At 50.2% G+C, this 15,147-nt stretch overlaps 1 protein-coding gene across 2 annotated transcripts in view; it reads left to right on the forward strand.

Annotated features, from left to right (window-relative positions):
* The window catches only part of LOC144597565 (SERTA domain-containing protein 2-like), a 50,157-nt gene that overhangs the window by 20,823 nt on the left and 14,187 nt on the right, over nt 1–15,147 (forward strand). The window contains exon 1 of one of the 2 annotated variants that reach the window (XM_078407050.1): nt 7,921–8,104. The exons of the other annotated variant lie outside the window; for it this stretch is intronic. The gene's annotated coding sequence lies outside the window, so the exon portion shown is untranslated. Of the gene's footprint in view, nt 1–7,920; nt 8,105–15,147 lie in introns of those variants that run through there. 2 annotated transcript variants of the gene reach the window in all.

Here is a 15,147-nt window from a genome sequence, read left to right on the forward strand (position 1 = left end):
AGTTGTAGCACCTCCTCCTGGACTGTCGGTGCATCGCAGGCTGCTCTGGCAGCCATTCAGCTGCCTGCTGGCTGGATGGCCACCATGGCTCTCTGGGGTATTCGTTGCGTTCCCTTTGGGAGACAGCAGCAGCAAAAAAAGCTCTGGTTCTGCAGCTGGTGTTGCCGTGGGACCAGGAGTGACTGACAGCAACACCCCGAACCTCAGCCAGAACGCAAGTGTTCCTCTCCCTTAATGTTCCAGTAGTCCATGTCCACTTGCAGAAGATCAGGATGTTGGTCAGCATTCAATCATGTCTGATCTATCTCTCCCTCCTAACCCCATTCTCCTGCCTTCTCCCCATAACCTCTGACACCCGTACTGATCAAGAATCTTATCTATCTCTGCCTTAAAAATATCCACTGACTTGGCCTCCACAGACCGCTGTGGCAATGAATTCCACAGATTCACCGCCATCTGACTAAAGAAATTCCTTCTCGTCTTCCTAAAGGAACGTCCTTTTATCCTGAGGCTGTGACCTCTGGTCCTAGACTCTCCCACTAGTGGAAACATCCTCTCCACATCCACTCTGTCCGTCTGGAAGTGCACTCTGATCAAACCGACCTTTGCTTGATGAGGGTATTGTTAAACCAATCGTGTGAATAATGTCAGATAGTGAAGATGGTTGTGAAAGATTGCAGCAGGATCTGGATCGATTGGCCAGGTGGGTGGAGGAATGGATGATGCAATTTAATACAGAGAAGTGTGAGGTGTTGCATTTTGGGACGTCGAACAAGGGCAGGGCCTACACAGTAAATGGTAGGCCTCTGGGTAGTGTTGTAGAGCAGAGGGATCTAGGATTACAGGTGCATGGTTCCTTGAAGGTCGAGTCGCAGGTGCTCAAAAAGGCTTTTGGCACATTGGCCATCATCAGTCAGAGATTTGAGTATAGAAGTTGGGAGGTCATGTTGCAGTTGTATAAGACATTGGTGAGACTGCATTTAGAATATTGTTTTCAGTTCCGGGCACCATGTTATAGGAAAGATATTGTCAAGCTTGAAAGGGTTCAGAGAAGATTTACGAGGATGTTGCCAGGACCAGAGGGTGTGAGCTATAGGGAGAGGTGGAGCAGGCTGGGTCTCTGTTCCTTGGAGTGCAGGAGGATGAGGGGTGATCGTAGGTGTATAAGATCGTGAGAGGAATAGATCGGGTAGACGCACAGAGTCTCTTGCCCAGAGTAGGGGAATCCAGGACCAGAGGTTCAAGATGAAGGGGAAAAGATTTAATAGGAATCTGAGGGGTAACTTTTTCACACAAAGGGTGGTGGGTGTATGGAACAAGCTGCCAGGGGAGGTAGTTGAGGCTGGGACTATCCCAATGTTGAAGAAACAGTATGACAGGCACATGGATAGGACAGGTTTGGAGGGATGCAGGCAGGTGGGGCAAGCTGTGGGCGTTGGGTCAAAGGGCCTGTTTCCACACTGTGTGACTCTGTGCTGTAACGGAGTGCCGTGCTGCTAGTGACTGCAACAGAATCTGATTATAAACTCTATAATTGGCAAGTGTGAAATCCCCTGAATGGGGACTTTCCAATTGAGATGCCGCTTGGTTACTGAGTCTGGCTGGACAAGCAACTGGGAACATTGTCATAGCTCTCCAGAGATGCTGCCTGTCCCGCTGAGTTACTCCGACATTTTGTGTCAATGTTGTGTGATAAGTTCCTGGCTGTTGAAAAACCCATCTGGTGTGGCAGGAGCTGACCTTATATGGAGCGAGACTCTGGATCCTTGCAACATGTTGACCATTAAACCAGCTGTGTGGAATTAAGTTAAACTGGAAAGGTCGCTGCTGGGGGTGCCAGTGAGAGGGTATAGATTTTTGACAATAGACAATAGGTGCAGGAGGAGGCCATTCGGCCCTTCGAGCCAGCACCGCCATTCAATGTGATCACGGCTGATCATTCTCAATCAGCTTTTATAGCTTTCACACATCTAAGATAATACTGTTCAAACAAGTGCTAGCCATGACCAACATCAACGTGAGATGTTGTGACCACCTAATGGGAGGAGCCAGCGCTGCCGTCGCAGCTGCGGCTTGCCTGCAGTCCGTCTGTCTTTTGTGTTTTTTGTTGTTTTTGTCTCAATTGTAGTGTTAATATGATGTAGTGTTGTATGTTATGTTTTTGGGGGGGGGTGGGAGGGAACGGGAACTGTAACTGTAACATTCTCTCTCCCGAACGGAGACGCGACCTTTGTTCTGTGTCGTGTCTCCGTTCCCGCTGCGGCCTACCACCGGCCATGCACCTGGGACCACCTGGGGCTCTGGTTCGCAGAGCCCGCGGTCCGGACTCACCACCTGCGGCGCTGGCTGCCTGCGGATGCTGCGGGAACGGCTGCGACTCGTCTCCGGAGGCTCCGGCGCGGGCCGCCTGGACGTCGGAAGCCCGCAGGCCCCTGGATGGGGGCCGACATCGGGAGCTCCGGCAGTGGCAGAGGCAGCGTGTTCGCCCGCCCCGAATCGCGGGGCTTGGGTCGGCCCGCCACGGACCTTTCACCATCCGGCGCGGCCTGAAATAGGCAGCGGGGTTTTTTTTCACCGCCCAGCGGGGGCTTCAATATCGGGAGCCCCGACCGCCCCGACGTGGCAACTCCAACAGCCTGACCGCGGGACAAGACGGCAGGGAAGAGAAAAAGACATTCTGGCCTTCCATCACAGTGAGGAGGGACTGGAGGAGACTCACTGTGATGGATGTTTCTTTTTGTTTGGTGTTAGTTGTGATTGTATGTGTTATTGCATTTTTATTGATTAATCTTATTGGTCTTATTGTTCAACTGCGGGTAATGTTTCATTTTACTACACATTTATGTGTATGTAACAAATAAACGACTATTGACTATTGACTATTGACTTTACATTCAACAGCCCAGCCATCTCTAAGTCACCCACTGTCAATATCCGTGCAGGTTTAGTTTAGTTTGGTTTAGAGATACAGCACGGAAACAGGCCCTTCGGCCCACCGAGTCTGCACTGACCAGCGATCCCCGCATATTAACACTATCCTACTCACACTAGGGCCAATTTACACACAAACCAAGCTAATTAGCCTACACATCTGTACCTCTTTGGAGTGTGGGAGGAAACCGAAGATCTCGGAGAAAACCCACGCAGGTCACGGGGAGAACGTACAAACTCCGTACAGACGGCGCCCGTAGTCAGGATCGAACCCGGGTCTCCGGCGCTGTGAGGCAGCATCTCTACCGCCGCGCCACCGTGCCGCCCAACTTGGGACAGTTAAGGGAGATACCTTCCGGTGGGTCCGTGTTATGGTCGAGGAGATGCTGGATATCCTAGGGCATATGAAGGTAGATACATTTCTCAGGCCTGATTAGATAGATAATTTCAGCGATGCAGTTGGAAGCTAGAGAGGAAATTACAGGCATCCTGGCTGAGATATGTGAACCATCATGTGACAAGGGTGAAGGACTGGAAGGTGGCTAATGTGCTTCTATTTAAGAAGGGCTGCGAGGAAAAGCCTGGGATCCAGTGAGCCTAACATTTTGTGCTGGCCAAGTTACCAGAATGCATTCTGAGGAATAAATCGCATGGCATCTGGGGAGAGCTGGCCGATTGGGTAGGGATTTGCTTTGTGAAGCAAAATGGTGGAAGGTTGTTTTTCGGACTGGAGGCCTGTGACTAGTGGTGTGCTTCAGGGATCAGTGCTGGGCCCATTGCTGTTTGTGGTATATATCTACAATTTGCGTGAGAATGTAGAAGGCGTAGGCAATAGGTGCAGGAGTAGGCCATTCGGCCCTTCGAGCCAGCACTGCCATTCAATGTGATCATGGCTGATCATTCTCATGATGAGTAAGTTTGCAGGTGACACTAAAGTGGCAGCAAAGATGGTTATCAAAAATTGCAGCCGGATCTCGATCAGTTGAGCAAATGGGCTGACAATTGTTCATGAAGTTTAATGCAGAGGTGTTGCATTTTTGGGAGGTCGAACCAGGGCAGGACCTTCACAGTGAACTGCAGGGCCCAGGGGAGTGTCGTAGAGTAGAGGGATCTAGGAGTGATGGTATGTAGTGCCTCGAAAGTGGCATCACAGGTATGTATGGTGGTCCAGAAGGCTTAATCAGAGTATTACAGGGTGATCTGATAGAGGTGTAGAAGTTCACGAAGGGAATAGATTGGGTGAATGCATAGAGCCTTCTACCCAGGGTTGGGGAATCAAGAACTAGAGGCGAGAGGAGAAATATCTAGTACAAACCTGAGAGGCAACTTGTTGACATAGAGGGTGGTGGGTATTTGGAACGAGCTGCCAGGGGAGGTGATTCAGGCAGGTACCATGATAAAATGTAAAAGACATTTGGACAGGTACATGGTTAGGGAAGGTTTAGAGGGATACGGGCCAAACGCGGGCAGGTGGTACTGGTGTAGATGCTGCATTCTTGGTCGGCATGGGGAAGTTGGGCCGAAGGGTGTGTTTCCGTGTTGTATTACGCTACGACATCTGGGACATGACTTGAGTTTGGAGAGCAGGCAGCTGATGACGACGATCCCTACACAACGATGACCAGATGGCTCCGGGCTTCAGTCACAGCCCCAGGCCAGAGTTCCCAGTTGTAGCACCTCCTCCTGGACTGTCGGTGCATCGCAGGCTGCTCTGGCAGCCATTCAGCTGCCTGCTGGCTGGATGGCCACCATGGCTCTCTGGGGTATTCGTTGCGTTCCCTTTGGGAGACAGCAGCAGCAAAAAAAGCTCTGGTTCTGCAGCTGGTGTTGCCGTGGGACCAGGAGTGACTGACTGCAACACCCCGAACATCAGCCAGAACGCAAGTGTTCCTCTCCCTTAATGTTCCAGTAGTCCATGTCCACTTGCAGAAGATCAGGATGTTGGGCAGCATGGGCAAGTTGGTCCGAATGGCCTGTGTCTGTGCTGCGTGACTCTGGGGCGGACCAGTGCCAGCCAACTGCATCTGTCGAAGGTTGTCACTTGCTCTGGGCAAGAGGGATATGTGTGTTTGTGAGTGTATTGCAATGTGTCCAAATTATATCCACACCCCTTCTGGATGGTCTAGTTTAGTTTAGAGATACAGCGCAGAAACGGGCCCTTCGGCCCACTGAGTCCGCACCGACCAGCGATCCCCACACACTAACACTATCCTACACGCACTAGGGACAATTTTACACATACACCAAGCCAATTTTACACATACACCAAGCCAATTAACCTACAAACCTGTACGTCTTTGGAGTGCAGGAGGAAACCGAAGATCTCGGAGAAAACCCACGCAGGTCACGGGGAGAACGTACAAACTTGGAGCGTCGACAGCAGAATGTGAATGAATGGTGGAGATAGTTGTCAGTTGAGTGATGGGGACTAATTATAATTCTAGCCTATAATGGGCTGATCTATGGGTCTGCATGAGGTTGGATTTACCATTACAGAGAGTTTGGGGGTTTGTTGGTGTCTTAACAAGCCCTTGGCTGGCCCAGGTCATGAACACTTCTCCAATGTTGAATCCACACTGTTGAAGCTCGGCCTGCAGAGACACCCTGTCAGGCACCTGGTCCCACTCTGCTCACAGGGCTTCCTGGACCCAGGAGCCGAGAGGAACCTGCTCAGAGCAGAAAGTTGTGTAGGAAAATAACTGCAGATGCTGGTACAAATCGAAGGAGGGTCTGAAGAAGGGTCTGGACCCGAAACGTCACCCATTCCTTCTCTCCTGAGATGCTGCCTGACCTGCTGAGTTGCTCCAGCATTTTGTGATACCTGCTCTGAGCAGCGGTGAGAATCATCTGCCCATACTCTGTCTCACCGCCATTCTTAAGGGATTGGACAGGCTAGATGCATGTTCCCGATGTTGGGGGGGAGTCCAGAACCAGGGGTCGCAGTTTAAGAATTAGGGGTAGGCCATTTAGGACTGAGATGAGCAAAAACTTTTTCACTCAGAGGGTTGTGAATCTGTGGAATTCTCTGCCGCTGAAGGCAGTGGAGGCCAATTCACTGGAAGTTTTCAAGGGAGAATTAGAGTAAGCTCTTAGGGCTAAATGAATCAAGGGGTGTGGGGAGAAGGCAGGAACAGGGCACTGATTGTGGATGATCAGCCATGATCACATTGAATGGCCGTGCTGGCTCGAAGGGCCGAATGGCCTCCTCCTGCACCTACGGTCTATGTTTCTATGTGTATGTTTCTATGTGGCATCTGCAGTGATACACATTGCCTCCTCTTTGAGAAGTCACTATCTAGTCGCTGAAAAGGTAGACACAAAATGCTGGAGTAACTCAGCGGGACAGGCAGCATCTCTGGAGAGAAGGGGGAATGGGTGACGTTTCGGGTCGAGACAGACCTGTCTGAGTTACTCCAGCATTTTGAGCCTGTCTTCGGTGCAAAGCAGCGTTTGGAGTTCCTTCCTCCACTATCTCGTCAGTCACTCTGAGAATGGCACTCACACAGCAATAAACAGTGGGGCAGGAGCTGGCTGGATTGTGTTAGGTGTTTGGCGATCAGGTGGGTTTTGTGGGATGAACACATTGGGAGGTCCTTCTGCAGTTGTACCGGGCCCTAGTGAGACCGCACCTGGAGTACTGTGTGCAGTTTTGGTCTCCAAATTTGAGGAAGGATATTCTTGCTATTGAGGGCATGCAGCATTGGTTTACTAGGTTAATTCCCGGAATGGCGGGACTGGAGCGACTAGGCTTGTATACACTGGAATTTAGAAGGATGAGAGGAGATCTTATCGAAACGTATAAGATTATTAAGGGGTCGGGCACATTAGAGGCAGGAAACATGTTCCCAATGTTGGGGGAGTCCAGAACAAGGGGTCACAGTTTAAGAATAAGGGGTAGGCCATTTAGAACTGAGATGAGGAAAAACATTTTCAGTCAGAGAGTTGTGAATCTGTGGAATTCTCTGCCTCAGAAGGCAGTGGAGGCCAATTCTCTGAATGCATTCAAGAGAGAGCTGGATAGAGCTCTTAAGGATAGCGGAGTCAGGGGGTATGGGGAGAAGGCAGGAACGGGGTACTGATTGAGAATGATCAGCCATGATCACATTGAATGGGCCGAATGGCCTCCTCCTGCACCTATTGTCTATTGGATCAGAAAACTGTGGGCTAATTGTACATTATGATAAGAGCACAGTTTTCAATGCACTGTGCAGTTCCTCCCCCTCTATAATGTAAAAGGCTGTGTGTGCACTCAACTGAAATGGAAATGTCTCTGATAATGGGAGGCAGTTGCAAAAAAATAAATAAGTTGCAAAAGCCTGGTAGCTTCGCCTTGTGTTTGTTTCAGTAGAGGCAGGAAACATGTTCCCAATGTTGGGGGAGTCCAGAACAAGGGGCCACAGTTTAAGAATAAGGGGTAGGCCATTTAGAACTGAGATGAGGAAGAACTTTTTCAGTCAGAGAGTGGTGAAGGTGTGGAATTCTCTGCCTCAGAAGGCAGTGGAGGCCAGTTCGTTGGATGCTTTCAAGAGAGAGCTGGATAGAGCTCTTAAAGATAGTGGAGTCAGGGGGTATGGGGAGGAGGCAGGAACGGGGTACTGATTGAGAGTGATCAGCCATGATCACATTGAATGGTGGTGCTGGCTCGAAGGGCTGAATGGCCTCCTCCTGCACCTATTGTCTATTGTCTATGTGTGTGTGTAGCCAGGTTGCCCAGTGCAATGTAATGCTCCATCAGACTGCTTGTTGCAAGTGGCCCAAGTGGAGAGGCAGGCAGTATTTCAGGCAGGGCTTTGCTTTGCTATGCTATGCTCTGCTTGTCGGGCAGTTGTTTGACTGGACACCAAAAGCCATGCACAGCTCCGCCCCAGCTCTGTGAGCCTCCCCTCCCCTCCCCTCCCCTCCCCTCCCCTCGCGTCATTGTGCAGTTGCTGCCTGTGTGTCAGCTGTCTGTCTGTCTGTCTGTGCCGACCAAGACCAAGACCTAGACTAAGACAGCTGCATGCCACTTTTGTGCGAGAGAGAATTCCGGCTCGCAGACAAAAAACTCATCCGGAAAAAAACAACCCCAACTCAGGGGCTTCGTCCATTCTCCTCGTAAAAAGAAATGTTCAGAATGCACTCTCCTACTGACTCAAGCGATTTGCAAATAAAAGCTGTGGCACTTTGGAACAAGGTAAAGCCTTTATTGTGCAACGTTTTTTAATAATTGGTGTGGGGGTGGGGGTGTGGGGTTGTGTGTGTGTGGGGGGGGGGGGGGTGTGTGTGTGGGGGGGGGGGGGTGTGTGGGGGGGGGGGTGTGTGGGTGGGGGGGGTGTGTGTGAGGTGTGTGTGTGTGAGGTGTGGTGTGTGTGTGAGGTGTGGTGTGTGTGAGGTGGGGGGTGTTGTGTTGTGGGGTGTGGTGTGTGAGGTGGGGGGTGTTGTGGTGTGTGGGGTGGTGTGTGTGAGGTGGGGGGTGTTGTGTTGTGGGGTGTGTGGGGGGTGGGGTGTGGTGTGTGTGAGGTGGGGGGTGTTGTGTTGTGGGGTGTGTGGGGTGTGGGGTGTGGTGTGTGTGAGGTGGGGGGTGTGTGGTGTGGTGTGTGTGAGGTGTGTTGTGGGGTGTGTGGTGTGTTGTGGGGTGTGTGGTGTTGTGGGGGGTGGTGTGGTGTGGGGGGTATGGGGGCTGGGTGGGGACTCTTCCTTTTACTTTATATTCAATAACACAGAGTGAAGCAAGGGGGAAAGTAGTGTTAGCAAGATTCACTGCAGGTCCGGGGTTGGCTATTTTGAGAGGGTTCAGCCTGACAGACCTCTTTGTTTACTGTGTGGACTCTGTGGATGTGATGCCACACAGCACAGTAATCCGAGTAGGAATTGTCACGTCTGCATATTACGAAGGATTGACAAACAATCAAGAAGCAGCAGGTTTGGAGAGAGCGCCGGTATTGATTTCAACACAATGATTTTTGTAAATGTACATCAGCAGTGGAGTAATCTGTAACATTGATGATATAAAACGGGTTGTTTAAATCGTCTAACAAGTGTCTGCCCTAAATTCTGTGTACCAGAAAATTATTTAGACAATAATTATCCCATGAAGTTTGAAGTTAGTCTTTTTTTTTTAATGCACAAAATACTGCAATAATGTTCTGAGGCTGTGTCTATAAAGTCCATCGACTGTCCTCAGTAATGTTCTGAGGCTGTGTCTACAAAGTCCATCGACTACCCTGTTGCGGGCACTTTGTCCAAGTTGCAATACATGCAAGAGGCAGAAACTAAAATTTGAACACCAACTGAGTTTCCATCTTTTTTTCAGCCAGTTTCCAAATAATGAAATTTGGGAATCTTGCTAACTTCTTCTTCTCTCGTTTGAGGCAGCAGAAGTTATAAAGCTGCTTCTGCCTCTGCTGTGTCTGTTTGTTGTCAACACAACGTTAATACTGGTGGGAAATGTATAATCAAGGAGATGGTTGACACAAAATGCTGGAGTAACTCAGCGGGTCAGGCAGCATCTCTGGGTGTTTACCTCAATAATAAACTGGACTGGACCAAAAACACCGATGCGCTGTACAGTAAGGGCCAGAGTAGACTTTATTTGCTGAGGAGACTCGGGTCCTTTGGAGTGCAGGGGGCACTACTAAGGACCTTCTACAACACGGTGGTTGCATCGGCCATTTTCTATGGAGTGGTCTGCTGGAGCAGCAGCATCTCAGCGGTGGAAGGGAAGAGACTCGACAAGCTGGTCAGGAAGGCCAGCTCTGTCCTGGGTTGCCCCCTCGGCTCAGTGCAAGCGGTGGGAGAGAGGAGGATGATGGCAAAGCTAACATCGCTGCTGGACAACGACTCCCACCCCATGCAGGACACTGTCACTGCATTGAGTAGCTCCTTCAGTGACAGACTCCTTCACCCCAAGTGCGTGAAGGAGAGATATAGGAGGTCCTTCCTTCCCGCTGCTGTGAGACTGCACAACCAACACTGCTCCCAGCAGACCAGTCAACAGTAACAGTTAAAGATACACAGTAAACTGATGACAATTTATCCTTGCCTTTACTTTTATTCATAATGAATGTCTCTTGCTATCCACTTTGCTGCTGTAACACTAAATTTCCCCGGTATGGGACGAATAAAGGAATATATTATTATTATTATCTCAAGAGAGAGAAGGAATGGGTGACGTTTCGGGTTGAGACCCTTCTTTAGTCATGATAAATCAGTACTATGTTTGGACCATTTATGTTTGTGTCTATGTTTGGACCATTTCCCTCTAAACCTGTCCTATCCATGTACCTGTTATGAATGTTTCATCAACATTGCGATACTACCTGCCTCTGGGCAGCCTCGGCACAAGACCCTGGAGTGACCCAGCAGGTCAGACAGCATCTCTGGAGAGAAGGAATGGGTGACGTTCCTTCAGAAGGGTCTCGACCTGAAACGTCACCCATTCCTTCTCTCCCGAGATGCTGCCTGTCCCGCTGAGTTACTCCAGCATTTTGTGTCTTCCTTCGATTTTATACCGGCATCTGCAGTTTTTTTCCTACACAGTCAAGGAGATGGTTTGGTTGGATGCAGCATCAGTGGGAAAAGCTACTATGTAATGTTAACGGGTCTACAGTCCACATTTAGTTTTGGTAATTAGGAGATTGGTTGAGAATGTGGAATTCTCTGCTACAGAGGGCAGTGGAAGCCAAATCACTGGATGGATTTAAGAGAAAGTTAGATAGAGCTCTAGGGGCTAGTGGAATCAAGGGATATGGGGAGAAGGCAGGCACGGGGTATTGATTGGGAACGATCAGCCATGATCACAATGAATGGCGGTGCTGGCTCGAAGGGCCGAATGGCCTCCTCCTGCACCTATTTTCTATGTCTCTATGGCGGTGTGTTATGTCAAAAGACCTCTGAGCCCAGGAACAGGCCCCACAGCTCAGATATCTGTGCAGACCATGAGGTCAGTTTAAACAAATACCATCTGCCTGCATGCTGTCCACATCCCAGGTCACCCGCCTGTCCAAGTGCCTCTTAAGTGTTGCTTTCATATCCTTTTCCACCACGCAGGCTCGGCGATCGCTTCGCTCAACACCTGCGCTCGGTCCGCATTGACCAAACTGATCTCCCGGTGGCTGAGCACTTCAACTCCCCCTCCCATTCCCAGTCTGACCTTTCTGTCATGGGCCTCCTCCAGTGCCATAGTGAGGCCCACCGGAAATTGGAGGAACAGCACCTCATATTTCGTCTGTGGTATGAACATCGACTTCTCCAACTTTAGATAGTTCCTCTGTCCCTCTCTTCCCCTTCCCAGTTCTCCCTCTATCTTCCTGTCTCCACCTATATCCTTCCTTTGTCCCGCCCCCCTGCCACAAGGGCCACATCTAACTCCCTCTTAAATATAGCCAATGAACTGGCCCTTCAGCCCACCAAGTTCATGCCGAACATCGATAACCCATTCACACTGGTTACATAGAAACATAGAAAATAGGTGCAGGAATAGGTCATTCGGCCCTTCGAGCCTGCACCGCCATTCAATATGATCATGGCTGATCATCCAACTCAGTATCCTGTACCTGCCTTCTCTCCATACCCCCTGATCCCTTTAGCCACAAGGGCCACATCTAACTCCCTCTTAAATATAGCCATTGAATTGGCCTCAACTACCTTCTGTGGCAGAGAATTCCACAGATTCACCACTCTCTGTGTGAAGAAATGTTTTCTCATCTCGGTCCTAAAAGACTTCCCCCTTATCCTTAAACTGTGACCCCTTGTTCTGGACTTCCCCAACATCGGGAACAATCTTCCTGCATCTAGCCTGTCCAACCCCTTAAGAATTTTGTAAGTTTCTATAAGATCCCCCCTCAATCTTCTAAATTCCAGCGAGTACAAGCCAAGTCTATCCAGTCTTTCTTCATATGAAAGTCCTTCCATCCCAGGAATCAATCTGGTGAACCTTCTCTGTACTCCCTCTATGGCAAGAATATCTTTCCTCAGATTAGGAGACCAAAACTGTACGCAATACTCCAGGTGCGGTCTCACCAATGTCCTGATGACAGATGCTGCCTTGAAGCAGCACCCAGTGTGGATGCCTTAGATGGTGGCAAGGACAGTGCCCGTGATGGACCGGGGCTGAGTCCACCTCCTGTGCTTTGGAATTGCCGTAACAGAGCACAGTGCAACCATTCATTATACAACTTGTCTCGTAAATCTCATTTAAATCTTCCCCCCCCCCCCCCCCCAAAATCTTCTCCAGCACAAAACGCTGGAGTAACTCAGCGGGTCAGGCAGCATCTCTGGGTGTCTACCTCAATAATAAATTGGACTGGACCTAAAACACCGATGCGCTGTACAGAAAGGGCCAGAGCAGACTTTATCTGCTGAGGAGACTCAGGTCCTTTGGAGTGCAGGGGGCACTACTAAGGACCTTCTATAACACGATGGTTGCATCGGCCATTTTCTGCGGAGTGGTCTGCTGGAGCAGCAGCATCTCAGCGGCGGAGGGGAAGAGACTCGACAAGCTGGTCAGGAAGGCCAGCTCTGTCCTGGGTTGCCCCCTCGACTCAGTGCAGGCGGTGGGAGAGAGGAGGATGATGGCAAAGATAACATCGCTGCTGGACAATGACCTCCCCTCTCCACCTCCCCACCTCCCACCCACCACCTCCTCCTCACCTAAAAAGGTATGCCCTCTAATATGTGACCCTGGGAACAATATCCTCTCTACCCTACCTCTATTCTCCGCATGGTAACCTGCTCTGGAAGGTTAGATCCCATGGGATTCGAGGAGAGATAGCTGAATGGATAGAAAATTGCTCTCATGGAGGGTGATGGTGCAAGGTTGCCTTTCAGACTGGAGGCCTGTGACAGGTGGTGTGCCCCAGGGTTCGGTGCTGGGCCCATTGCTGTTTGTCATCTATATCAATGATTTGGATGAGAACGTACACGGCAAGATTAGCAAGTTTGTGGATGACACAAAAGTGGGTGGTATTGTAGATAGTGACGATGGTTGTCAAAAGATTGTAGCAGGATCTTAATCGGTTGGGCAGGTGGGCTGAGGAATGGTTGTTGGCATTCAATACAGAGAAATGTGAGTTGTTGCATTTAGGGGCACTAACATGGGCAGAACCTAGACAGTGAACGGTCGGACTCTGGGGAGTGTTGTAGATCAGAGGGGTCTAGTAGTACATATTCATTCACAAAATGCTGGAGTAACTCAGCAGGTCAGGCAGCATCTCAGGAGAGAAGGAATGGGTGACGTTTCGGGTCGAGACCCTTCTTCAGACTGATGTCAGGGGGGCGGGACAAAGGAAGGATATAGGTGGAGACAGGGAGAACTGGGTAGGAGGAGGGGAAGAGAGGGACAGAGGAACTATCTAAAGTTGGAGAAGTCGATGTTCATACCACTGAGCTGCAAGCTGCCCAAGCGAAATATGAGGTGCTGTTCCTCCAATTTCCGGTGGGCCTCACAATGGCACTGGAGGAGGCCCATGACAGAAAGGTCAGACTGGGAGTGGGAGGGGGAGTTGAAGTGCTCGGCCACCGGGAGATCAGTTTGGCCAACGCGGACCGAGCGCAGGTGTTCAGCGAAGCGATCGCCGAGCCTGCGTTTGGTTTCACCGATGTAAATAAGTTGACATCTGGAGTAGCGGATGCAATATATGAGGTTGGAGGAGATGCAGGTGAACCTCTGTCTCACCTGGAAAGACTGTTTGGGTCTTGGATGAAGTTGAGGGGGGAGGTAAAGGGACAGGTGTTGCATCTCGTGCGGTTGCAGAGGAAAGTGCCCGGGGATGGGGTGGTTTGGGTAGGAAGGGACGAGTGGACCAGGGAGTTATGGAGGGAACGGTCTCTGCGGAACGCAGAAAGGGGAGGGGGTGGGAAGATGTGGCCAGTGGTGGGGCCCCATTGTAGGTGACGGAAATATACCTAGTAGTACAGGTAATTAGTTTGTAAATGGCATCTCAGGTAGATAAGGTGGTCAAAAAGGCTTTTGGCACATTGGGCTTCGTCAGTCCGAGCATTGAGTATAGAAGTTGAGAGGTCACGTTGCAGTTGTACAAGACGTTGGAGAGGCCGCATTTAGAGTATTGCGTTCTGTTTTGGGCACTATGTTATAGGAAAGGTGTTGCCAAGCTGAGAAAGGTGCTGAGAAGATTCACGGGGATGTTGCCAGGACATGAGGTCCCAAGCTTTAGAGAGAGGTTGAGCAGGCTAGGACTCTATTCCTTGGAGCGCAGGAGGACGAGGGGTAACTTTTTCACACAAAGGGTGGCGGGTGTTTGGATATGAACTGCCAGAGGAGGTAGTTGAGGCTGGGACTATCACAACATTTAAGAAACATTTAGACAGGTACATGGATTGGGCAGGTGTGGAGGGATATGGGCCAAATGCAGGCAGGTGTGACTCGTGTATATGGGACATGTTGGCCGTTGTGGGCTAGTTGGGCCGCAGGGCCTGTTTCCACGTTTAAGACTCTATGACTCCACCTATACTTCTCAAAACATGATGTGCTTCTATCAAATCCTCCCCACTGCCTCTGAGACTCCAGAGAAAGCAATCCATGTTAGTCCAACCTCTCCTGATAGCTGATAAAGTCATGAGGTCATGCATTGTGGAAACAGGCCCTTCGGCTCGATTTGCCCACACCCTCTAAAACACCCGATCTACACGTCCTACCTTCCCTCTAAACCTATCCTATCCGTGTACCTGTCCAAATGTCTTTTAAAAGTTACCCATTGGGCCCAAACCTCTCCTGCATTGGTGCAGCACCCTCTCCTTCCTCCCTCCTCCCCTTCCCCCGCCCTTCCATCCCCCCCCTCCACTCCCCTTCCCCCTCCCCCTCTGAAGAAGTGTCTCAACCCGAAATGTCACCCATTCCTTCTCTCCAGAGATGCTGCCTGTCCCGCTGAGTTACTCCATGTGCCACTTTTGTTTAGTACATGTTCCTTTTATTATAGGAGGCAGAATAATGCATTTTACTTAGAATTTGATTTTGTTTTAATGTTCATGGGATCTGGGAGTGATTGAGTCGGTCAGTGTTGATGGAAGTCCCTGCTTGCCTCATGCGGTGGAAGTAAGCAACCTGGTGAATGGACAGGTGGGCTACCAGCACGGTGACACATTAGGCCTGGGGGATGTTCTTGAGTGTTTTTAGCTTTGCACTTAACATAGAAACATAGAAAATAGGTGCAGGAGGAGGCCATTTTGCCCTTCGAGCCAGCACCGCCATTCATTGTGATCATGGCTGATCATCCACAA

This window comes from Rhinoraja longicauda, chromosome 10, assembly GCF_053455715.1.
Source record: "Rhinoraja longicauda isolate Sanriku21f chromosome 10, sRhiLon1.1, whole genome shotgun sequence".
Classification (NCBI taxonomy): domain Eukaryota; kingdom Metazoa; phylum Chordata; class Chondrichthyes; order Rajiformes; family Arhynchobatidae; genus Rhinoraja; species Rhinoraja longicauda.